This window comes from Canis lupus, chromosome 9 (genome assembly GCF_048164855.1).
Source record: "Canis lupus baileyi chromosome 9, mCanLup2.hap1, whole genome shotgun sequence".
Lineage (NCBI taxonomy): Eukaryota > Metazoa > Chordata > Mammalia > Carnivora > Canidae > Canis > Canis lupus.
In genome coordinates, this window is record NC_132846.1 from 66,183,396 (window position 1) to 66,208,714 (window position 25,319).

The window sequence follows — 25,319 nt, forward strand, 5'->3', positions numbered from 1 at the left end:
GAACCCCCGGTGATGAGCTTGGCCAGGACCCCGGGACGCAGGTGGTTGTGCTGGTCTTAGATGGACCTCACCATCTCTTCAGCTGGGTTTCCTCATCTGTCAAAAGCTGACAGTGACACCCAGATCCCAAGTCATTGGAAAGTCAAATGAGACAATGCAGAGAGAGCTCCCAGCAGAATGCCTGGGAGAGCAGATGTGCTGTCTTGACGCCACTGTATACATTGAGGGATAGCAAGTCATAGGAAGTCTTTCAATTAAAATGTCAATCTCTCACTGTTTCCCTCCCCCTCCTGCCTCCCTCTCTCCCTATTTCTCTTTCTCCCTCTTTTGCTCCCTCTCTCCCACCCTTCCTCTCCTCTTAGCACCTGGGCCTCAGTCCGCTTTCCTGTGAACATTGCCATCGGCCATGCGTGACCTTGGGGCTCTCTCTTCCCATCAGCTGCCTGCAGAGGATCAGAAAGCCCACTGGTGGCCTTGTTTCCTTGTTCTCTGCAGAAACAACCCCATCCACGTGTAAGCACCTTCCTGAGAGCTACTTAGGGCACCCAGACTGGCTTCCATAATATCACACACTGGGAAGAGAAAGTTCCAGAGGCCTAATTCCTGATTCGCTCTCTGAGAGTGCTCTCTAGAAGACCCCGTTGCTTCCACCTCCCTAAAGGCAGAATTTCTGTGATGAGACTCCCCAGAAAGACCCCCTTGTGAGTTGGGGCCTGGTCTGACTTCACTACATAATGATTCTTCCTTTTCATGGGAAGCAGATGGAAGGAACAGACCACTGATATTTTCCATTGTTCGTAAACACGTTACACAAAATTGTACACACTTCTGGAAGAATAAGGGCTACATATTGCTGTGAGAAGCAAGATCACAAAATTTATCTGTAAATTTTTCCCTACAAGAGTCTTTGTTAAGGGGCATGTTTGCTAGACAATAATGGGGGAATTCAGCAGAATAAGAGTCAGATTCAGTGCTTCCACAGCAGAGTAATCAAGGGTCAGCGCACCTCCCTGCCTGGGATAACAGCCTGCCAGGTACATAGGCTTGGCCTTAAAGCCTGGACCTTCAACTCTGTTGCCTGTCCTGGTCACTGAGAGGACAGCACAACTCAATGTCCTGTTCAGACAGTAGAGGCATCCCACCTCCCAGCCAAGGGCAGGAAGCAGTAGGATAACAGCTGAACAGTCTTAAGCATTACAATTAGTAAAAAAAGAACAACAACAAAAAAAAAAAAAAACAAGGAAAACGTCTCTAGTCTCTGTCTTATTGGGACTAAAGGAATCAAAGTTAGAACAAACAGAGAGATGGGTCAGCCTTAATTCTGATAAGATCCAAAGACCACTCCCCAAATCCTCCCTACCTGTAAGCCACCATCTTCCTTTTCATCAGGAAGGGGTCACTCCTGTCATGAAAGGCCAAAGGCACAGAACGACGGTGATCCATTGGTGTGGACCAGCTACAAATTCAAGCTTCTGAGGTGCCTGTACATCACTTAATTTGTGGGACCTCCAGCCCAGGAAAGGTCAACTTCAGGCACTTCCTCACAAACCTGCGTATTCTAGAAGAAACTTGTAGGTTCCACTGGAGTCCATACATGGTTAGCTTACCTAACCCCTCGGTCAGCTCCCAAAGAGACTCATGTCTCTCCCTTAGAGAGAGACTCATGTCTCCCTTAGAACAGGAGTCAGGAGACACCTCACAGCACTGTTGTCCTTCCTGTGGTTATCGCCCTCCCCCTCTTCTTGCCATCTGAGCCCTCTATTGTCCCAGCCTGTGAAGTCATGATCTGACCTAGGCTGGCTATGTTCTCGCTTTGGTCACTTTGTGCTTCGTTCTGAGGAGTTTATGTTAATGTTTTTAGCTCTGAAGACTCTGCCGTAGAACTTTGGATTCTGACGTTCTAAGATTGCTTCACTATTAAAGAGATGTGTGAACTCGGCTTCAATGGAGCGCTCTGGGTTGGTGTTGGCTGGGCCACCAGAACTGGGCAACAGTTCTTTTGTATCCCACCTCCCTCTGGAAAACTCAGCGGGTAAGTACATTGACTTGGGTATTTAAGCAATAAATGTGTGCAGAAATCCCATCAACTCACTCCTCACCAATGAGTATCCCCTCGCTTTTTCTGAGAGCCAGGAAGTCATCCAGAAATGAAGCTGGGGTACAGGACCTGACAAATAGGTGTTTCAGTTCCAAATCTGCTACTGATCAATCATAGATCTTAGGCTGGAAACTTGATGTTTTAGAACTTCGATTTTCTAGTCATGAATTTAATAAATCTGCTCCCTCAGTGTAATTGTGTAGATTACATTTCTATGTAATATCATTTGGGGAACTAAAGAATGTAAGCTTCTATGAACTATTAACAACAATTAAAAAGTATGTGTATTTAAAACTTTTTTTCTACTAAGGAATGATGGTAAGGATACAGAAATCAGATTCAGTAATGTTTCAAAATCCTTTTTTTATTTTTTTTATTTTTTTAAAGATGTATTTGTTTGTTTATTTATTTATTTATTTATTTACTTATTTATGATAGACATAGAAAGAGAGAGAGGCAGAGACACAGGAGGAGGGAGAAGCAGGCTCCATGCCGGGAGCCCGACGTGGGACTCAATCCCGGGACCCCAGGATCGCACCCTGGGCCAAAGGCAGGCGCTAAACTGCTGAGCCACCCAGGGATCCCCTGAATCCTTTTTTTTTAAATAAAGATTTTATTTATTTATCCATGAGAGAGAGAGAGAGGCAGAGATATAGGCAGAGGGAGAAGCAGGCTCCATGCAGGGAGCCCGACATGGGACTCGATCCCAGGTTTCCAGGATCACACCTTGGGCTGAAGGCAGTGCTAAACCGCTGAGCCACCTGGGCTGCCCTCAAAATCCTTTTATGGACAAAATTAACTATGTAGCTTCACCTGGGATGATGGCAAAGGTCTATTTAATTGAAGAAATTAAATATTAGGGATTTGGAAGTAGCTACATATTGAAGTGTGAGCACAATGAACTCTTCATAAGGAATCTGAGATTTTAGCTCTGTCTTCTACTCACACACACAAAAAAATGAGCACAGGAAAAATCTTAGGACGACAAAGGTATGGGTGTTGCAAATAACATGGCAGGATGGGAAAGTGTTTACATTTCCTGTATAGACCGAACTTGTCATATACTTTAATCCCTGTATTCCAAGCGATCCTCAGAAGAATCCTTGTGGAGTGGATGGGGCAGGAGACCAACTGTCACTCAATCGAGAATTAGCCACATCCTTCTTGAATCCCTAGACCAGTGTTTCTGTCCCCTATGCTAGGAGAAGACAGAGCCACAGTCATGGCTGCTAAAAGGGGTCACCACAGGGCTCTTGGTCAGCTATAGTAGATGGCACTTAGATTCCTGAGGTATATCATTTCTCTGAGCTTCAGCTCATCTGTAAGATTGGATGATACTTTGCAAAGATCTGGTAAGGATTTCTAGATCATGTTTGCCCAATGCCTATCAGGTACTTGGCACATAGAAGGTACTTACTGAATGGGAGTTACTACCATTATTTCCCTAACACATAGGAATAAAGAACTTGATTCAGCTCCTTTGTGATCGGCTTCAGTAACCACTTCTTCCAACACAGCATTCTAGATCCTTTTTCCTAAGTGATCTCACATTGGAAAATGTAAGGAGTTGAAAGCTTCTACTACCTACTAGCTGTATGACCTTGAGACAAATGACTTGTCTGAGCATTTTTTTTTAGAGGGGGTATTGCTACCTGAATAGAATCTTCAGGAATGGATAGGGACATACCAAGATTTAGTGTTTGTAGCTTACTCTTGTTAGCTAGTTCCCATGCCATATGGGTGAGTAGATATTTTATTTTATTTTTTTGAGTAGATATTTTAGATGATCACTTTGCCTCCATCTGTTACCTTATCTTCAGGCTTCCCACAAAGGACCAGTACACTCCTCCACCTCTAGCACTATATCCCCAGCTTCTGTCAGCCCCCACTGCCTGCTTCTTTCCAGGTAGAAGAATCATTGAGAAAAATCTCCTGCAAAAGTTCTTATGATTGATCCAGCACTGATCCCTATTACAGGATATGCCATTCACGATGCCCAACTTCTCTTTCTAGCTGAGGCAGTCTCACCAATTGTACTCTACACAAAGCGATACCAGACTCTTCTTGGCTCAGGGATAGCCATCAAAAGTCCAAGGATGGACACTTGACCCATAGGTAGCCTTTCCACTGACAGGACACTTGCTTCATGTAGCCCGACTCAGAAAGTTGGACTGGGCCAATGTAATTCCCAAGAGATATAAATAGGAGTTTCTGATGAATGGATAAAGAAGCTGTGGTCTATGTATACAATGGAATATTCCTCAGCCATTAAAAACGACAAATACCTACCATTTGCTTCAACGTGGATGGAACTGGAGGGTATTATGCTGAGTGAAATAAGTCAATCGGAGAAGGACAAACATTATATGGTCTCATTCATTTGGGGAATATAAAAAAATAGTGAAAGGGAATAAAAGGGAAAGGAGAAAAATGAGTGGGAAATATCAGAAAGGGAGACAGAACATGAAAGACTCCTAACTCTGGGAAACAAACTAGGGGTGGTGGAAGGGTAGGTGGGTGGGGGGTGGGGGTGACTGGGTGACAGGCACTGAGGTGGACACTTGACGGGATGAGCACTGGGTGTTATTCTGTATGTTGATAAATTGAACACCAATAAAAAACAAATTTATAAAAAAAATAAATAAATAGGAGTTTCCAAGAAAGACCCAGTCAAAAAGAGAAATATATTGAGAGCTTTCATGACATAGACAAGGCTGGGAAAATCTTAGGAACCGTGTACACAGCCTGAAGGCGTGAGTACGGTGGTCAGAAGAGGCAAATGAAACATACGGACAGTGTGATAGATTGAATTACTGCTTTTGATTTTTTAGTCCTATATGGTAGTGTAATATGCTCTCTTTTCCTCTTCCACCCCCCACAGTTAATGCTTCAGCCTTTACTTTGGGTTTGGCTACATAACTTGCTTTGGCTAAAAGAATGCTAGTGAGCATGATCCAAGTAGAGTTTTAGAATTTGCTTTTGCCTTTGGGTTTTCGCTTTAGAGCTTGTGACATAGTCATGAGAGAATATACTCTGGGTATCTGCTGCCACTGCAACCTGAGTCGGAAAATAAGCCACCAGGATCAGAGTTTCCCCAGCCACCCTGCAGCCTGAGCCACCCTTGTGAATCTGAAGACATGCGATGAGAAATAAGTCATTGCTGTTGTATACCACTGAGCTTCTATGGTTGTCTCTAATCAATAGCTGACTAATACAGGCAGAGCAAGGTGGTTATACCATGGCAGAGAGAGAAGCTTTTATTTTTGGCACTTCCATCATGGACTTTCCCCGAACCTGGCAGTGCCCTCATTCTTCCTCTCGGATTTTCACAGAGCTCTCTCTCTCTCTCTCTCTCTTTTTTGTATTTGTGCATTAAATTATTTTTTATGGTTTTATTAACATGGACACAACATGCACATAAGCTGTCTATTCATTTTCTTCACTGTGCAGCCTGGCATTTGGATTAGTGATTTTGATGACCAGCTGCGCTGTTCTTTCCACAGTGGCTTTGTGGTTCTTGGAGGAGACACCGTGACCAATCTCTACACAGTAGATTTGTTGCAGATCAGCAGCACTTCAAGTTCCTTGACATTGTCAACTAGGAGCTTCCAGAAGCCACTGGGTAGCATGGGCTTTGTTTTCTTGTTGCTCCTGTAACCAGTATTGGGTGTCAAGATCTGGCCCTTGAATCTTCTGCTCACCCTATTGTCAGTGCTTCTGGGTTTCTGCCAGTTGCACTTAATTTTGACATATCGGTCTGACTTGTGCCAGATGAACTTCTTGGTCCTCTTTTTTTTTTTAAATTTTTTTCTTGGTTCTCTTTTTAATGATCTTGGGCTTCACCAGAGGTTTGAGGGTGGCCGTGATGCTGACTAGGAGAAGGTTGGGACCTCCACAGGCAGCACCAAGGAAGTGAGTGTAAGCTTTATTTTTATTTAAGAAAATAGTCTTGTGAGAGACAGACTCAGTTTGAGGGTCTACAGTTTCTACAACATGGGGCCCTCCTTGAGAAAAAGACACAGAATTACAAACACAAAACTAGGTGCTGACGTAAACCCTTATTTATAATGATAAATACATGACAACAAATTACTGGATTTTAAAAATCTGAGCAGACTTCTTACTTCTGGCCAGATGGAGTAACTGATACCAGACCAACCCTCTTGCCATAAACAATTAAAAACTAGACAAAAGGGATCCCTGGGTGGCGCAGCAGTTTGGCGCCTGCCTTTGGCCCAGGGCACGATCCTGGAGACCCAGGATCGAATCCCACATCAGGCTCCCGGTGCATGGAGCCTGTTTCTCCCTCTGCCTATGTCTCTGCCTCTCTCTCTCTCTCTGTGACTATCATAAATAAATAAAAATTTAAAAAAATAAAAATAAAAAAATAAAAAATAAAAACTAGACAAAATATATGAACCGACTGCTTCCAACATCATCAGGCAACAGGCAACACAGGGCTGATCCCTAAGAGAAGGGAAATACATGAGATGAGCCACTACACACCATTATCTCTCACTAACATAGATGCAAAATCCTTAGAAAATTCATAGATCACATTCAGCAATATATAAAAAGAATAATAAGTGACCACAAAGCAAATGTAATTGTTCTCAGAAATGTAAAGTTGGTTTTACATCTAAAAACCACTCATTGTCGTTCACCATATTAACAATAAAAGAGGCAAAACATGATCCTCTCATCCCAATAGATGCAGAAAAAGCAGTTGGCAAATTCCACACCCATTCATGATTTTTTGAAAAAAGATGTTTGTAAGTTAGGAACATATGCAAACTTTCTTTTTTATTCTTTAAAGATTTATTTATTTGAGAGAGAGTGTGTGGACAAGGAGGGGCACAGAGAGAGAGGGAATCTGAGTGTGGAGCCCACTGAGTGTGGAGCCCGATGTAGGCCTTGATCTCCTGATCCTGAGATCATGACCTGAGCTGAAATCGAGAGTTAGATGCTTAACCAAATGAGCCACCCAGGTACCCCATAAGCAAACTTTCTAAAGGTGTTAAAGGATGTATAATAAAATCCATTGATAAAATTACTAATCAATGGCCAAAAACAATGCTTTCCCCCTAAAATTGGGACAAAATGCCAATGCAAAAAATATTAAGTAATCAAAAGTAAATTAAAAAATATGGGCAACAACTGCTCATCGAAGTGACAGGTTTTTGCTAAAAGACATTTCAAAAGATCTAAATAAATGGAGAGATATTCCACATTCATGTATTCAAAGAGTAACATTGGTAAGATTTCAGTTTTCCCTATGTTTGACCTATCATTCCACACAGTCCCTATCAAATTCCAGCAGCCTTTTGGGTAGTAATTGACAAACTGATTCTAAAATGTATATGGATATTCAAAGGACATGTAAAAGCCCAAATAATTTTTTAAAAGAAGAATAATTATGAGGATTTACACCACTCAATTTCAGGACCACTCAAAATTACAATTAACAAAATGTTGTGGTCTTCGTATAAAGTGCAACAAAGGGATCAACAGAACAGAGTAGAAAATCCGGAAGTAAACCTGTAGGTCAACTGATTTTTGGCAAAGGTGCCAATGCACTTTAGTGGAAAAATTTAAATCTTTTCATGTGCTCAATTAATTGAAAATCCGTATCGGGAAAAAACTTGAACCTTGACTTTCTATCTCATACAAATAATGCAAAATTCACTTGACATGAGTCAAAGGCCAGTGTAAAGACTAAATCTATAACACTTCTACAAGAAAACCCAAGGGAATATCTTTCCACCTTAGGATAAACAAAGAATTCTTGGAGAGGGCACAGAATGCACTTACTAAAAACAGTAAATTGATAAATCATACTTCATAAAATTTAAATCTTTTATTCATCGAAAGACACCAGTAGAAGATGAATAGTCAAGACACAGACTAAAAGGAAATATTCACAGTACATTTATCTGACAAAGGACTTGTAATCAGACTATATGAAGATCTTATACAAATCAATAATAAGGACAACTCACTTTTTAAAAATGGGCAGAAGGCTTGGACAGACATCACACAAAGGAAGACATACAAATAACCAATCATGAAAACTTCCTTAATCATCAGGGAAATACAAATTTAAAATACCAACCACACACCCACATTTTGTATAAAGCTTTCCCATATTGTTTGTGTCTCCTGAGCCTCCAAAAATATTCACCAGGCTCTCTGAGATGTCATCCACAGTGCAAGGGTTGTACAGTTTCATAAAACATGGATTTTTTCCTTGCTCCAAAAGTCCAAGTTGTCATGTGCACTTAAAACCACCCAACCATGAGACTCTGGAAGCTTGAAAGAATCAGAAATTCTGCAGATAAGCTTCTTTCTTATATATTTCAAACCGTATTTCTCCTCCATTATTAACCACATGCATCTGGTGCTGGTGCCATAAATCATGTTCATATTGGGAATCCATCTCTGGCTTTGCACTTTTCGTCATAATGCCAGTTAAGTCAGTTAAATGAGAAGCAATTTTCCTGGAAGCTCTTCCTGCATTGGGCAAGCTAGTAATAGCTTAACTATATATGGAAGTAACTATGAATGACATACATTTATCTCACAAAACTAAAAATAAATGTGTCCCTAACTCAACATCCTTTTAGCCAGATACCAAAAATGTCCACAGCCACTCCAATGTCACCTCATACAGAAGGAGATGTGACAGAGGGGAAGTCAGATTGGAAAGAGACAGCAGCACTAATTGTGGTTAAAATATTTTACTTTTATAAAAACATATGGCCTGGTGAACACATTGTTGGCACCTCACCAAGGGCCTTATAAAAAGTCTGTTAGTTCATGGGAAATCTGGATCTTACAGTGGACACCTACTATCTCGTAGGCAACCACCCACATACCCAGCATTGAGTGGTCTGGGGATAGTCACCTGACCCAAGTGGGGGCAATTAGAACTAAAGATCCATCCCTTCAATGGCACAGCTGTGAGATGCCAGCGGAGATCATCATCATCATCATCATCTTCGACAAAACTTACTGACCACTCCATAGTATTTGTAATACTATTATATTTTATGCAACAGGCTTCAATATCATCTGCGTTATACAGATAGGAACACCGAGGCTTGAAGAGGTAAACAGGCCTGCTGATGGAACAGAGCTAGTAAATAGAAAAGCTGCAATTTGAAGGTTCCATGCTTCATTGGTGCTCTACATTGACCCTTTGATTTCTGCTGTGGGAGAAAGCTGATCTGAAAGAGTAGAGCCCACGTGCAATAAGACACAAAGATGAGTAGGAGGCCTTCAGGCTCCTGAGCTGTGGTTCTGGAAACTTAGAAAAATTTTGTGTTAATCTCCACCAGCAATCAAACCTCTTATCACACTCTGTTAGGGTCTATGTGCAATAGGATAGGAGGAAGAAAAGATACGAACCTATCCTGAGATCCTGCTGACCCAAACATTAAACATTACCTTCTCTTCCAGCCATCCTTTATTTAACACATCTGGTTACAAAATGCTGGTTTTGTTTTGCTAGATGCTGTGGACCTTCCTCAGCATCTGAACCCCTCTCTGTCCAGCTTGCAAGGACCCGTGAATTAACAATTATGTACACACAGCTAGGGGACCTTCAGCATCCTCTAGTCCACCCCTTCTGTTTTACAGTTGGGGAGACAGGCACAGGCAGGGGAAGTGACTAGCCCAAAGTCACACTCTGAGTAGGTGGCATAATCAGATGAGAACTACCTACCTGCCTAATGACACCAGGTGAAAGGGCCAGACCTGGTGTGGTTCCTACTTTGCAGGCTGCTCTGGACTACTGGCTGGCTACCTCTGTAGAGGATGCTGTTGCCAGCTGGTGGAAAGAAGACACAACCCATTTGCCTGATGTCACTTGGAAATGTGGCATTCCTTCCTGCCAAGTAATGTGAAATATTTATTTTCTTTGTTAACAGCTGGCCCCTAGTTTTTATGCCCTTGAGTCCCCATCTAAGTGGAGAATATATATTGGCTTCCTAAGTCTGGCATGCAGACTGTCAGATGTATAAAGAACCAGATTTGTTCTAAAACCCAGACTTGTGCAAACCCTTCTAAATGCCCATCCATGGACTATAACTCCAAATTTTTGGCACAATCCTCCTCATAGGGCTGTGTAGCTTGTCAAGCTACAATGAAGATGGAATTGAGTGTAGAGAATATGGCAGGGAGGCCTGGGCAATGCCAGCTGACCTCAATTCAAGGGGAAGGAGAATGGAGCTATGACTGATCAGGAGATTGTAGAGGACAGTGATTAAGACCAAGGTCTTAGAGTTCAACCCCTTGGTTTAGATCCCGTCTTTACTATTTACTAACCAGAAAACCTTGGCAAGTTACTCAATCCCTTTGTGCTTTAATGATCTTGCTTGTGAGGTGAGAGTATACACCTGTACAGCCTGTTGCATAGCTGTGTTATGAGAATTAAATGAGTTTTTGTACGTGTGAATAACCAAGAACAGTGATTTGCTGTTATGATGAAGGACCTGCTATGGCTCTATGCAATTCACAGCCTCCTTGAACCTTAATCACATCCCCATGAAATGCTTCTAAAGTCATAGTAATGAAAACACAAGGACTCAGGAATGAGGTACCCTTCCTTGCCCGCCATCCCGTGGGCAGACCTTCCAGATCTCCATCATTCATTCTGATCCTCTCTAAGGTATCTTAGCTTTCAGGTCAAGCTATCTTAGAGTTGGCTTATTTCCAACTTTCCCCTGTAGCTAGTACACAAAAATTATATAATGGGACATCTAATAGCTTTGACTGAGGCGCCGAGGTACACTGTTGTACATTGGTACGTATTTGATGTCAAAGTGGGTGTTGAGACAGCCCCTTGCTCACACTGGGGTATGAAAGGGCCAAGCATGGAGCTTGGGAAAGAGTCTGCATGGAGCAGGTCTTTGGGAAGGGACGAGGGGTAATGCATCCCGTTTTTCTGGAGGATGAGCAGTGTCTTCCTCTTCACTTAAAAGAGAGTCTTCAAGGATATGACTCAGAGAGTAATGGGAGTATCTGCAGGCTGAAAGTAGGTGACACAGAAGACTAGTATCTTAAGGACAAGGGTTTAACTGGCCATTGGTACACACCAACAGAGTGTGGTTAGGTTGGGACTGGCTGCATTCAGAGTTTGTCAGGACATCAGAAGTGTGGTTCCCATCCGCTACTTAAGTGACATTGGAATGACAGCCGGGAGAGCCCATTTCCAATCCTGCCCAAGAGGACCACCTGGAGGGGCAACGGACTTCTACAAAAGGAGTCTTATGGAGGAGTTTGCCAAATATAGAAGCTGGAGACAGTTAGAGGAAGGTACTTTGGTGGGGGAATGAGAGGTAAGTGGTCTTTCATACTGGAGTGGGATGAAGTCTCTGAAGAATCCACAGAAGTGCCCTCTGGGAGAAAGAATCAGGTTTAGAAATCCTCCAGGCTCAGCAAGCATGAACCAGCTGTTTCAAAGGCCAAAGTCAGTTAAGAGAAACAAAACAGAATGGAGCAGGAGCTCATGACTAGGAACAGTGCAGAGCTGTTACCTCCTTTAGCCTGAAAGCACATGGAAGGGAGAAGTCTCCAGAGCCCAGATGGAGTAGCTGCAGGGGATAGCTGCTTGACAGGAGCTGTGGAGACTCTGACCACCCAGGCAGTATAGCAGGGAGGGAGCTGGTGGTTCTCCTCTTCACTCCTCTCCCACTCCCTGGCCTCCTGCTAAAACTCGTATGAGGTGGACCAACTAGAAGTCAGAAGACCAGGATACCTGTTGATGGTTTATGCAGGTCAATGAAGGAATTGGCTGGAGAGTGAATCTAGGAGGCCAGTGGAAGATTCTAGCACACACAGCATCCTTGGCCTGCTTCCTTGGAAGCCTGTCAATCTATCACTTCTAACATCAGCAGGGCTTTGAAGGTCATGTGACTGAAAGAGAAGCTCAGGAAAGGTAGAGACTTTAAATGTCTGGTATATACTGGAGCTCTGGCACCAGGAACAGTGTCTGCCATACAGTAGTCATTGATTGAATGAATGAATGAATGAATATTCTCCCTCATGCATGGAAATTACCCCTAAAGCTGAAGGGATATGGTGTCTAAGACAAATAATATCCACAATATCCGTAATATCCTCAGCTGGGAATGAGGATCCATGGGTAGATTTTAAAGAAGGGTCATGGCTTGGTCTGAGTTGTGTTGTAGGAACATAACTCTTGCTGGAGCGTGGAGATGGATTCAGGTAGTAGGAATCAGGCTCAGGGAGGTAACTCAGTTCAGAACTTAGTTCAGCTCAAAGACACTCTGGACATAGTCCAGGACCAGAGCAATGAGAATGGAAAACATTGAGGGAAGAGTGAGAAACATGGAGTAGCCTGTTGACTGGCACTCTGGGAATTCCTGGAGAGCCCTCTGCATGTTGTCTGGGAAATGATACCCTGCAGAGTCCTGTCCTTGATGTCTCTGACTTTAGGTACAGCAGCCTGAAGCCATATTATTCATTGTGGAATATGTGCCTAGCGATCAGCATGTATAATCTCATTTAAGACTTGCGGTAGCCCAGAAGGCTAGGTATGATTATCCTTATGTCACAGACAAGGAAACAGGAGCACATAGAGGGTAAATCACTTCCCAAGTGAGTGACAAAGCTGGAGCTTGAACCAGGATTGTCTGATAGCAAAGGCTTTGAGATTTGGGGGACCTTGGCTTCATGTTGCTAAGAACTTCCACTGTTTGTCCCCTGAAATGTAAAGCAGGAACGGACTGACCTCCCAGGACTGGAATCACATGTGCATTCCAGGAAAGACCCCAGTGGCCCATTGTACATATCCCTTGCATTACTTTCTTCCTTTTTGAAACGTTTGCAATTCTGGCAGGTGCCCCCACCCCCACTCCACTGCGCCCACAGAACTGACGCAGCAGCCTGCAGTGGAATTTCTTACACAGCCTCTGTGAGCCCTTCCTCCAACACCTGAAGTTAGCATCTTCTGAAACTGCACCATCTACTGAGTTGCTTACTCATGTAGCCAAGCTGTATGGATCACCAGGCACTGTGCTCAGCTAGAGGCTCTGGATATGATTGTGACGTGGTCTCTGGCCATGAGGAGGAGCTAAGTTATAGACCAGTAGGGGAAACAGAGTGGTCATCATCCTATTACCCAGGAAGCTTCGTGAGCCGGGGTGAAATGGAAAATAATGGAAGCTTTCATAGAAATGTGACACTTGAAGAATGAGTAGGGTTTGGTCATGGGATTAAAGGTGCAAGGTGTTCTAGGCAGAGGAGACATCAAACACAAAGATACCAAAAGGAAAGAAACAATGAGGCTGTCTCCAGCCCCAGGGAAGACCTACTGGCACATATGTCTATTGCCAGAACTTTCTACCACTATGTCAGAACACTGGGTTGTCCAGAACCTAGCAGTTTGGTGGTTTTTAATTTTTTTTCAGATAAATAGACTTGATTTATTTGTTTATTTCCTTAACAGACTTAAGGTGGGCAGAATTTGATTAATCATTATCCTTGTTCCTTTCTGTCATTACCTGTTCAAGTTTGAATCACTTGTAATCATTTTAGAAAAAGTATTTATTATTATAGTTGACATATAATGTCTCATTAGTTTCAGGTGTATAACAGAGTGATTCAATAATTCTTAAAAAATGTTTTTTTAATTTAAAATTCTTTAAGTAAACTGTATACCCATCATGGGACTTGAACTCATGACCCTGAGTTCAAGAGTCACATGCTCGGGGTGCCAAGAATACTTTATCCAGCAAGGCTCTCATTCAGAATAGAAGGAGAGGTAAAGAGCTTCCAAAACAGGCAGGAACTGAAAGAATATGTGACCACCAAGCCAGCTCTGTAAGAAATTTTAAGGGGGACTCTTAAAATTCCTCTTTAAGAAGTCCAATGGAACAATCCACAAAAACAGGGACTGAATAGGTATCATGATGACACTAAACTCATATCTTTCAATAGTAACTCTGAACGTGAATGGGCTTAATGACCCCATCAAAAGGTGCAGGGTTTCAGACTGGATAAAAAAGTAGGACCCATCTATTTTCTGTCTACAAGAGACTCATTTTAGACATAAAGACACCTACAGCCTGAAAATAAAAGGTTGGAGACCATGTACCATTCAAATGGTCCTCAAAAGAAACTAAGGGTAGCCATCCTTATATCAGATAAACTAAAATTTATCCCGAAGACTGTAGTGAAAGATGAAGAGGGACACTATATCATACTTAGAGGATCTATCCAAGAAGAGGACTTAACAATCATCAATATATATGCCCCAAATGTGGGAGCTGCCAAATATATCAATCAATTAATAACCAAAGTTAAGACATACTTAGATAATAATACACTTATACTTGGTGACTTCAATATAGGGCTTTCTACACTCGATAGGTCTTCTAAGCACAACATCTCCAAAGAAACAAGAGCTTTAAATGATACACTGGACCAGATGGATTTCACAGATATCTACAGAATTTTACATCCAAACTCAACTGAATACACATTTTTCTCAAGTGCACATGGAACTTTCTCCAGAATAGACCACATACTGGGTCACAAATTAGGTCTGAACTGATACCGAAAGATTGGGATCGTCCCCTGCGTATTCTCAGACCATAATGCCTTGAAATTAGAACAAAATCACAAGAAGAAATTTGGAAGGATTTCAAACACGTGAAGGTTAAGGACCATCCTGCTAAAAGATGAAAGGGTCAACCAGGAAATTAAGGAAGAATTAAAAAGATTCATGGAAACTAATGAGAATGAAGATACAACCGTTCAAAATCTTTGGGATACAGCAAAAGCAGTCCTGAGGGGGAAATACATCGCAATACAAGCATCCATCCAAAAACTGGAAAGAACTCAAATACAAAAGGTAACCATACACCTAAAGGAGCTGGAGAAAAAACAGCCAATAAATCCTACACCCAGCAGAAGAAGAGAGTTAATAAAGATTCAAGCAGAACTCAATGAAATCAAGACCAGAAGAACTGTGGAACAGATCAACAAAACCAGGAGTTGGTTCTTTGAAAGAATTAATAAGATAGATAAGCCATTAGCCAGCCTTATTAAAAAGAAGAGAGAGAAGACTCAAATTAATAAAATCATGAATGAGAAAGGAGAGATCACTACCAACACCAAGGAAATACAAACAATTTTAAAAACATATTATGAGCAACTATACGCCAATAAATTAGGTAATCTAGAAGAAATAGACGCATTTCTGGAAAGCCACAAACTACCAAAACTAGAACTGGAAGAAGTAGAAAACCTGAACAGGCCAATAACCAGGGAGTAAATTGAAGCAGTCATCAAAAACCTCCCAAGACACAAAAGTCCAGGGCCAGATGGCTTCCCTGGGTAATTCTATCAAACGTTTAAAGAAGAAACCATACCTATTCTACTAAAGCTGTTCGGAAAGATAGAAAGAGATGGAGTATTTCCAAACTCGTTCTATGAGGCCAGCATCACCTTAATTCCAAAACCAGACAAAGACCCCACCAAAAAGGAGAATTATAGACCACTATCCCTGATGAACATGGATGCAAAAATTCTCAAAAAGATACTAGCTGAAAGGATACAATACATTAAGAAGATTATCCACCATGACCAAGTAGGATTTATCCCTGGGACACAAGGCTGGTTCAACACTTGTAAAACAATCAATGTGATTCATCATATCAGCAAGAGAAAAAACAAGAACCATATGATCCTTTCAATAGATGCAGAGAAAGCATTTGACAAAATACAGCATCCCTTCCTGATCAAAACTCTTCAGAGTGTAGGGATAGAGGGAACCTTCCTCAACATCTTAAAAGCCATCTACGAAAAGCCCACAGCAAATATCATTCTCAATGGGGAAGCACTGGGAGCCTTTCCCCTAAGATCAGGAACAAGACAGGGATGTCCACTCTCACCACTGCTATTCAACATAGTACTAGAAGTCCTAGCCTCAGCAATCAGACAACAAAAAGACGTAAAAGGCATTCAAATTGGCAAAGAAGAAGTCAAACTCTCCCTCTTCGCCGATGACATGATACTCTGCATAGAAAACCCAAAAGCCTCCACCCGAAGATTGCTAGAACTCATACAGCAATTTGGCAGTGTGGCAGGATACAAAATCAATGCCCAGAAGTCAGTGGCATTTTTATACACTAACCATGAGACTGAAGAAAGAGAAATTAAGGAGTCAATCCCATTTACAATTGCACCCAAAAGCATAAGACACCTAAGAATAAACCTAATCAAAGAGGTAAAGGATCTATACCCTAAAAACTATAGAACACTTCTGAAAGAAATTGAGGAAGACACAAAGAGATGGAAAAATATTCCATGCTCATGGATTGGCAGAATTAATATTGTGAAAATGTCAATGTTACCCAGGGCAATTTACACGTTTAATGCAATCCCTATCAAAATACCATGGACTTTCTTCAGAGAGTTGGGACAAACTATTTTAAGATTTGTGTGGAATCAGAAAATACCCCGAATAGCCAGGGGAATTTTAAAAAAGAAAACCATAACTGGGGGCATCACAATGCCAGATTTCAGGTTGTACTACAAAGCTGTGGTCATCAAGACAGAGTCAATTTTTTGTGGTCTGAGTGAGCTACCTTCAATTGGTTGGATGCCATCAATGTTCATAAGTGGGCCGTCATCTTGACAGCCAGCCTCAACTTCTAAAACATTTATGAAACATGCAATTGGCCCTTATCCACCCTCTAAAATATTTAGTTGCCAAAGGTAAGGCACTCCTGCAAAAAAGTGGGCTATACCCCTGGGCTCAGACTGGCTCCATTCTGCACCAAAGCACTCTTGAAACCAGCTCTTTTGTTAAAACTCAAATATTAATATGAAAGGTGAATAATTCATTACTGAGGCTGAGTTCCTGAGAAACTCAGTGGAAATCCCTGAGAGGAGATCTTGGTGCCACAGTGACTACAGACCCCACTCTTTCTACCAAGTTCAGAGTGAAAGGCACTGGTTCTAAACATAGGCCCTTGAGCCAGGCTGCCTGGAGCTGCCTGCTAGCTCCCTCACATAGCAGGGGTGCTGGATGTCTTCCATTTGTTTCTCCAAACCACTCTACACTTATCCACTCTGCTCTTTGCTCCAAGGGGCTGAGCTCCATGGAGAGCCGCAATGGGTGCTCTTTGCCTCTGGCTTCCGTTTGGGTTCAGCCCATGGGGAGCTCCAGGGGAAAATGCAGTAATTGAGAAAAGGTAGGTTCAGAAACTTATTCCTTCAGCTCCCTCCTTGATGGATCACTATGGGCTCATCAGAAGCCACATCTTCTCTTGGGTGGCCTCTCTCTACAGTTCTCTTGAAGCCTTGGTAACCACCTCCTCCTCTTGCTCCATCAAATGGTGTTCATTCGATGTGGAGGAAGGGAAATCCCATTCCATGGATATTAATTCCATGAGATAGAAGAGTCAGAAGAATGGACTCATGACTATCTGAGCAGGAAGGAAACAGGATCCTCCGCAATCTTCAGTGAAGACAAATGGAAATAATTTATGTTTATGTAATTGCCATCGCTTGGAAAATTCATTAATCTGTTCCAGTTTAGCTATTCAATTAAAAATCTATTGAGTGCCTGCTATATGGCCATCAGGAACCATGGAAATACAACAGGGAGCACACCAGGGACTCCCTCCTCCCTCTGCTCATCTCCCGGGAGGAATACAGTCAAGGAAGCCAAATGTTACATTGCGGAGTACTCAGTGATGAGGGAAAGCCAAGGGCAGCGTAGGGTCCCAAGGAGCACAGACCCTAATTCGGGAAGTTAGAGGATAACTTTCCACAGAGGGAACCGTCTGATCTCTGACCCAAAGGAAGAGCAGGAATCTTCCTAGCAAAGGATCTGGGCAGTGAAGGGAACAGTATTCCCATAGAGGGAACAGGATGTCAGAGGGAACAGGATGTCAGAATCTTCCTAGCAAAGGATCTGGGCAGTGAAGGGAACAGTATTCCCATAGAAGGAACAGGATGTCAGAAAGGTAAGAAATGAGAAATGATAGCCTATGTAGGGGGAGTCAAAGAAGTTCACCATGGCCGGAGCATGTCCTTGGTGGCCTAGATCAGTCCCCAGTACACAACAGGTACTTAGCAATTAATGAAGGAACACGGGGTAACAGCCACATCTCTAATATACACGTATATGGAGGAGAATATTCTCCAAGTATAAAGCTTTCTCTTCCTTTCAGTTTACTGAATGCTGCTGCTCACCTCAGTGAAGAACAGCGCCCTGGGCCCCTTGGGTAACCCCCTTCCTTCCTGTTCACTCACCCTGTATCTGAATGTCAGAAACAAAAAAAGTCAGATCTTCAGAACTCAGAGGGCAGGAGAAGGAAAATAGCAGATGGCGAGAAGTTAGAGGTCAAGCCTTGGGGGAAGGGCCTTTGAAGACAATTGAACGTATGTTGAGATTTCAAAACAAAGGAAGATTTTTTTCTTCTCATTCCAATACCACTTGCCCTTCCTGGTTCGTTTGCTTCACACTCCACTGTGGTTCATTTCCCTCCAACACATTGCTACTTCAAAGGTGTAGATGCCCAAGACAATCCATTGAGAGATTGGAACAAAATGTGAATTCCTATATTTTAATATTAAATTTTGTGTATATCATATACACAAATGTTGCTGCTGTAGTAAATGTATACAGTGCACAAATAATTTGTACATGTGTAATCCACAAAGAGAGGGGACCCAGCATAGGGGTTCAGAGTAGGGGCTCTGGAGCCAGGCTGCCTGAGCTCTGCTCCCATCTCTGCCACATACTTGACCAAGTTGTTGAATCTCTGCGTGCTTGTTTGTTCATTCCCAAAATGGCAATAATAAATGTCACCACTCATAGGTTTGCTATGAGAGTTAAATCACTGTATAAATGCAAAACACTTAGGATGGGACTTGAAACATAGTAAGTGATCTGTATTTGCTCTTTTCACTGTTACATAGTGCAGGTATGGGGTGAAGGGGGTGACAACTAGTTTAGGTTTTTGTGGTTATCCCCTCATCTGAAACACCCTCTCTTACCCTTCCTTTGATGTGAGGCATTCTCTCCTCCAGGAAGCCTTCCTTTCCTGTCCCCCCAACCCCTGCCCCCGTCGCCATGGGGGTAGTGACCTCTGGGGACATGCACAACCCTATGCCCACAGTACAGAGGGATTGCCCACGTCTGGATTATCAGCATCTTCTTGGAAAATGGACCTTGGAACAGACAGGACCTGCCAGATGTGTACTGACAGTTCCTGGCATAGGGTGTGGCACATGGCGGATGCTTTCAGTACACGAGAGTTAAAAGAAATGGAATTGATCTGAATTAGAAACATAACTGCTTTCAAATCCAAAGCAATTTACCATCACAGCCCATGTGCCTGGGGAGGAGGGGGGGAATCCTTTGCCAGCCACATAGAAAGAAAATTAGCAAGATCTCCCCCCCAGTTCCCATTCCCTCTGGAAGAGGCAGCTGAGATTCTTCTCTCTAAAGAGAAATTAATTCTACTCAGAATTAAATCCCCAATGAGCCTCCCAGGGAGGCCATTAGTGAGCCACGGCTATCTGCTGGCAGGAGTTCCTTCCTGTGCAAGAGTCCCACTGAGTCACCACTGAATTCTTTTCTCCTGTGTAGCAGCTGGCCGAGCTTGAGGGATGGCCCATAATTATGGTAGAGTAAATATTTCAGCAGCATGGAGTTAAGTTCTCGACAGCCAACAGGAAGCTGTTTCTCTTTCCTTTAAACTGTTTGTTAAAACTCAAGGTTAACTCCAGCAAGGGAATACGTTCCACTGCCTCCTCCTCCTCCAATTAGCCAGCTACTTCAGCACTGAGACTTTTCTGGCTTTGGCAAAGCCTCCTCATCAACTGCAGGTGGAGTGCGCTCCCCTCAGGGCATTACAGGCTGACATGGAACCAGTCAAATCCCATCTCTCCCAGGACCCAGCTATGTGACTTTAGGCAAATCACTGTGCAGTCTCCTGGACTTCAAGTTCAAGAAAATGGGGCTAGAAGCACCTCCCTGCATGTTGCAGAGACTTGCGGGGTTTAAAGAACATGAAAGTGGCCAGCTCCAGGGATAACACTGAAGGAATCAGTAAACTTCATGCCTACCCTCAGCTCCTGTCTAACAAAATTGCTGTTTTGTTAAATGAACAAAACAAGCCTTGGGCATAGAAATCCTAACCCCCTTCCATGACCGGCTTGAGGAAGAATGTAGGATGCACAATATGGGCCAATGAGATATGAGGGGCCGTAAGCTGGTGTAGGGCCTTCTGGCAAACATATCCTCACTTCCAAAAGAGGTACTGTAAGGAGGGACCTTGGTGAGAGGGGCGATCACCAAAATCCCCCCTCAGCAACAATAATTTGGCAGCCATCCATAACAAAAGTGCCTCTGCGGGAACTTTGGGATCTGGGAAGGAGATGGTGAAACCCAGTGGAGCCCAAGATCAAGAAGGCCACGTTGCAAAGGCAGATCCTTGCCCAAATGGCAGACTCGCTGACCGTGGTCCTGACTACAGGCCAGAAACAGCCCCATCCCCCTTGTGGACTAGGTCTAGCCCAGTTGACCTTGATCCTGAAACCTACTCCATTCAACAAAGGGACCGACAGGGGTCACGGCTGCCTATGCCCCATGTGACAGTCCTGCTGACCTCAGGTCCAGCAGCGGGTCCTGAAGCAGCCCATGGCCTGGCTTTAGCCCCCACTTTCACCTCAGGCCTGTCCACCTGGTGTTAAGACAGGAGGCACACTTATCCGTGTCCCTGAGGCAGGCCTACTGACCATGGTTTGACTGCAGATCCTGAAATGGCCCTGTAGTCTGGCTCCAGCTCCTCTCCACTGTGGAATGGAAGTGCTCCTGCCTGCTCAGGGACCTCTGGGATATGTGACCTTCGGTGCCTTCAGAGACAGACCTGCAGATCTTCATCCCAGCCTGGACTCCAAAGCAGCCCTGTGACTCATTTCCAGCTCTTCTTGGCCATCATCCAGGACCAATTCTGCCTGCCTAGGAACCTTCTCAGCAACCTGTCAAGAGCTCTCCCAGGGTCCCAGGGGGAGCCATCCCCATATGTGTACCCAGAAGAGGCCCACTGTCTATAAACCGTAAAATAGACCCTGTCCCAGTGCCAACCCTACTGATCAATGTCCGGAAGGTCATTCCATTCACCAAGGGACAAGACAGTACACATGCTCAGCTAAGCCCCTGGTAACAGGCCTACCAATCACAGACCCTACTGCAGACCCAGTAGCAGCCATGTGACCCAGACTCAACCCCACTCAACTGCAATGCCAGAGATAATACCATCAGCCTGACTACCTGACAAGGGAAGTCTTTACCTGATAAAACCAGTCTATAAATATTGGAAGAGAACAAAAAATAAATAAACATTGGAAGAAATGTTTGCTTCTTTAAAAGCAGACACCAGTGCAAGGCTACCTGGATCACAATGAATCAAACAAACATGATATCACCAAAGGAAACTAACAAAACACAAGTAATGTAACCAACCCCAAAGAAATGGAGGTCCACAAATTGCCTGACAAAGAGTTCAAAATAACCATCTTAAAGAAGCTCCATTAGGAGATGCCAGGGTGGCTCAGAGACTTAGGGTCTTAGCGGTTTAGTGCCTGCCTTGGCCCAGAATGTGATCCTGGAGTCCTGGGATAGAGTCCCACGTCGGGCTCCCTGCAGGGAGCCTGCTTCTCCCTCTGCCCGTGTCTCTGCCTCTGTCTCTGTGTCATTCATGAATAAATAAAATCTTAAAAAAATAAAAAATAAATAAAGATTTATTTATTTATTCATTCATGAATGAATGAATGAATGACACACACACACACAGAGGTAGAGACACAGGCAGAGGGAGAAGGAGAGAAGCAGACTCCATGCAGAGAGCCAGACGCAGGACTTGATCCTGGGTCTCCAGGATCACACCGCAGGCCAAAGGCAGTGCCAAACCACTGGGCCACCAGGGCTGCCCAATAAATAAATCTTAAAAAAAAAAAAATAAAAAAATAGAAGCTCCATTAGTTGCAATAGAACACAGATAGACAACAAAACAAAATCAGGAACAATGCTTGAACAAAATGAGTTTAATAAAGAAATAGAAGCCACAGAAAAGAACCAAACAGCAATCAGTCCTGGACCTGACAAACACAGTGACAGAAGAATTCAAGAGAAAGGCTTCTGCAGCAGACTTGAACATGAAGAAGAAAGAATCACTGAACTTGAGACAAGTTATGTGCAACTGTCCAGCAAGAGGAACTTCTCTGACTTTGTTAAATTAACATTTGCTAAGTGGAACACAGGGTGCCAGATGGTGAGCTATAGTTCAATAAAAGGCCACAAGAGAAATTGAAATAGAGAAGTTTATTACTCTCAGTTCCCAGAGCACATACATAGCATTCTTTTCAGAACCACATGAGACATTAAAGTAGAGTGTAGGCAGACAGAGAGCAGTAGGACGTGGGGCACATGTCTTCTTTTTTTTTTTAAGATTTTATTTATTTGTTTATTCATGAGAGATACAGAAAGAGAGAGAGAGAGAGAGATGCAGAGACACAGGCAGAGGGAGAAGCAGGCTCCATGCAGGGAGCCCGATGTGGGACTCGACCCCCGGACTCCAGGATCACGCCCTGGGCCAAAGGCAGGTGCTAAACTGCTGAGCCACCCAGGGATCCCCGGCACATGCCTTCTTTAGGCCGTGGTTGGAGAGCTTTGGAGTTCCCCAGCCAAGTCTGGATTGCTCAGGTCAAACCAAAGAGAGCAAGATTTTGGTAAACTCCATAGGGTTTTTCTCTAAAGGGTGCAGAATGGGAAGGCCCTGGGAGGTGGGGAGACTGTTGAGCACAAGGGCTACTCGGAAGTCACATCAGGAACTTTCTTTTACTTGTGACTCTGCTAGCTATTATCTAGAACATGTGCTTACATGAGGGCTGGTGTTAGTTTAAGGCCCCTGCAGGCTGCCTGGCCAACCAAAAAGGATGCTAAGACAGCAATACCATGGGGTAGCTTAACTAAACTCTCAACAAGAACAGAAAGAAAAATGAATGAAAAAGACTGAAGAAAGCATCCAGGACCTAGGGGACCTCATCAGAGGAACTAATCTAATACACATTAGGGGATTCCCAGAAGGAGAGAGAGACAGGAAGCTTATTGAAACAAACAATGGCTGAAAACTTCTCAAATCTTGGAGGGGATATGAACATCCAAATACATGAAATTCAAAGGATCCACCCAAAGGAAATTACCCAAGACACATTATAATCAAATTATCAAAAGGCAGAAAGGATACCTCAAGAGGAAATATGTAAACGTAGTAAGGAGATGTTCTGCATTACCAGATATTGATGTCTGTCTGTGATGTCTGGAAGTGCTGCAACCATCTTGTGACCATGAGGCAATAAGCTTGAGAATGAAAGCTACCACATAGAGATGACAGACAGAGTAGAAAGACAGGAAGGACAAGAGGCCATGATAATATCATTGAGCCTGTGAATTCAGCAATGCCGACTCTACCCTATTTCCGGTCCTAGTCTAATTTCTGGGCATGTGAAATGATTAACATCCGTTATTGTTTAAGTAACTTTTCATGGAGTCGTCTATTACAGGCAGCTGAAATCATGCTAATAAGAACACCCACCAAAAAAAAAAAAAAAAAAAAAGAATACCCACCAAGAATAAAAGCTCAGACTTGTGGCATATTTATCATGAGAACTTTTTCTGGCTCTCTACCCAACTAGCCAGCAGCCAGCAATTAATAAACACCTACTATGCATGCATAATGTGCTGTCTCAGAGTCTGCAGTGTCATGTAAAGTAAAAAAAAAGGAAGAAGAAAGAAGAAGAAGAAGAAGAAGAAGAAGAAGAAGAAGAAGAAGAAGGAGGAGGAGGAGGAGGAGGAGGAGGAGGAGAAAAGAAAAAAAGAAAAGAAAGAAAAGAAAAGAAAAGAAAAGAAAAGAAAAGAAAAGAAAGAAAAGAAAAGAGAAAAGAAGGAAAGGAAAGGGAAGGAAAGGAAAAAAGATACCAGGACATTTTTTTTTCTTGAGTCATTTTAAATCCACAACATAAATCATAACCATGATGATGATGATGATAGGATTTTTAGTTGTGGACAATAGGATCTAATCTATTCAGTTTAGATGGAATTAGAATTTATAATGGTTATTAGGCGCTCACAGACTCTTCAAGAGAGCCAGAAACTAGGGCCTGGAGGCCACATGTCCAGGAACAGCATCCAGATCACCCTCCTGCGCTGCTCCTAGCTCGTCAGATCTCATGGCCTCTGGGTACAGGCCCCGCAGATGCTGCGTGCAGGACACAGCTGCTGTGTCCTTGGGCCCTGCTGGCTCTGCCATCCGGAGGCTCCCCTGCCCCTCCCCTCTGCCATCCTCACCAGGAAAGGAGTCCATGTGGGCTCTGCGTCCTTCTTCCAAATCAAAGCCTTGCCTGGATCCCTCTGTTGGTCTGAGGGTAGCCTACATTCTTGCATTCATGAAAGGCCAGGAACTGATCTCTGGTCTCCACTTAGGAAAGAGGGCCTCAAAATATGGCAGTTTGGACAAATACAGATAAAACGTTCTTAAATGTTGAGTGACATGACAAAAGTCCATTATACCATCTATCTGGGACTTTGATTTCTCTAGAAAACTCCTTTTGGACAAGGGGGTGGGGGGGTTGTGGGACAATTTGGTGGTAGTAATGGTTAAGTTAATGGTTAAGTTCCCATCCTGGAAATCTGAAGACCTGGCTTCATGTCTTTGCTCCAACACCAGCCTGCTAGGATCAAGTAACTTCCTGTACTGCTAATAGTGATCTGGTGATCCCCCTGAGACTTCTGCATCTGGACCCCCAGATTCTCATGCCTCCTTGGGGAGAGCTCAGAGCCAGGGCGGGGCTGGGGTTTAGTCCTGGCTTGGCTGCTAACTGCCTTGGTGACCTTGGTAATGTCATAGAACCTTCTTGGGCCTTGGCATCCATGCTTTTTAATGGTAAGCCAGACCAGCTGGGGTCTAGGCATCCTTCCTGCTCCATTCCTTGACCCTAAAAACGTTGTCACATCCGATGACTCTCCAAAGTGCTCAGTAGTTTCCGTCTCTTTTGTAGAGACTACAAAAAGCAAATTCCCCAAGGAAATCTGATGCTCAAGCATTAGTAAACTTGCTCCAAATATCTCCCAAGTTAAAAGTGACCAAGTAGAGTTTTGCAAACAGAGCACCACGTC

At 43.4% G+C, this 25,319-nt stretch overlaps 1 long non-coding RNA gene across 4 annotated transcripts in view; it reads left to right on the forward strand.

The window, feature by feature from the left end:
* The first annotated feature begins 1,870 nt into the window (after positions 1 to 1,870).
* LOC140640441 (uncharacterized) overlaps positions 1,871 to 25,319 on the forward strand; it is a 35,035-nt gene continuing 11,586 nt past the window's right edge. For all 4 annotated transcript variants that reach the window (XR_012037172.1, XR_012037175.1, XR_012037174.1 and 1 more), the window contains exon 1: positions 1,871 to 2,032. This is a non-coding gene — a long non-coding RNA (uncharacterized lncRNA). The remainder of the gene's footprint in view (positions 2,033 to 25,319) is intronic.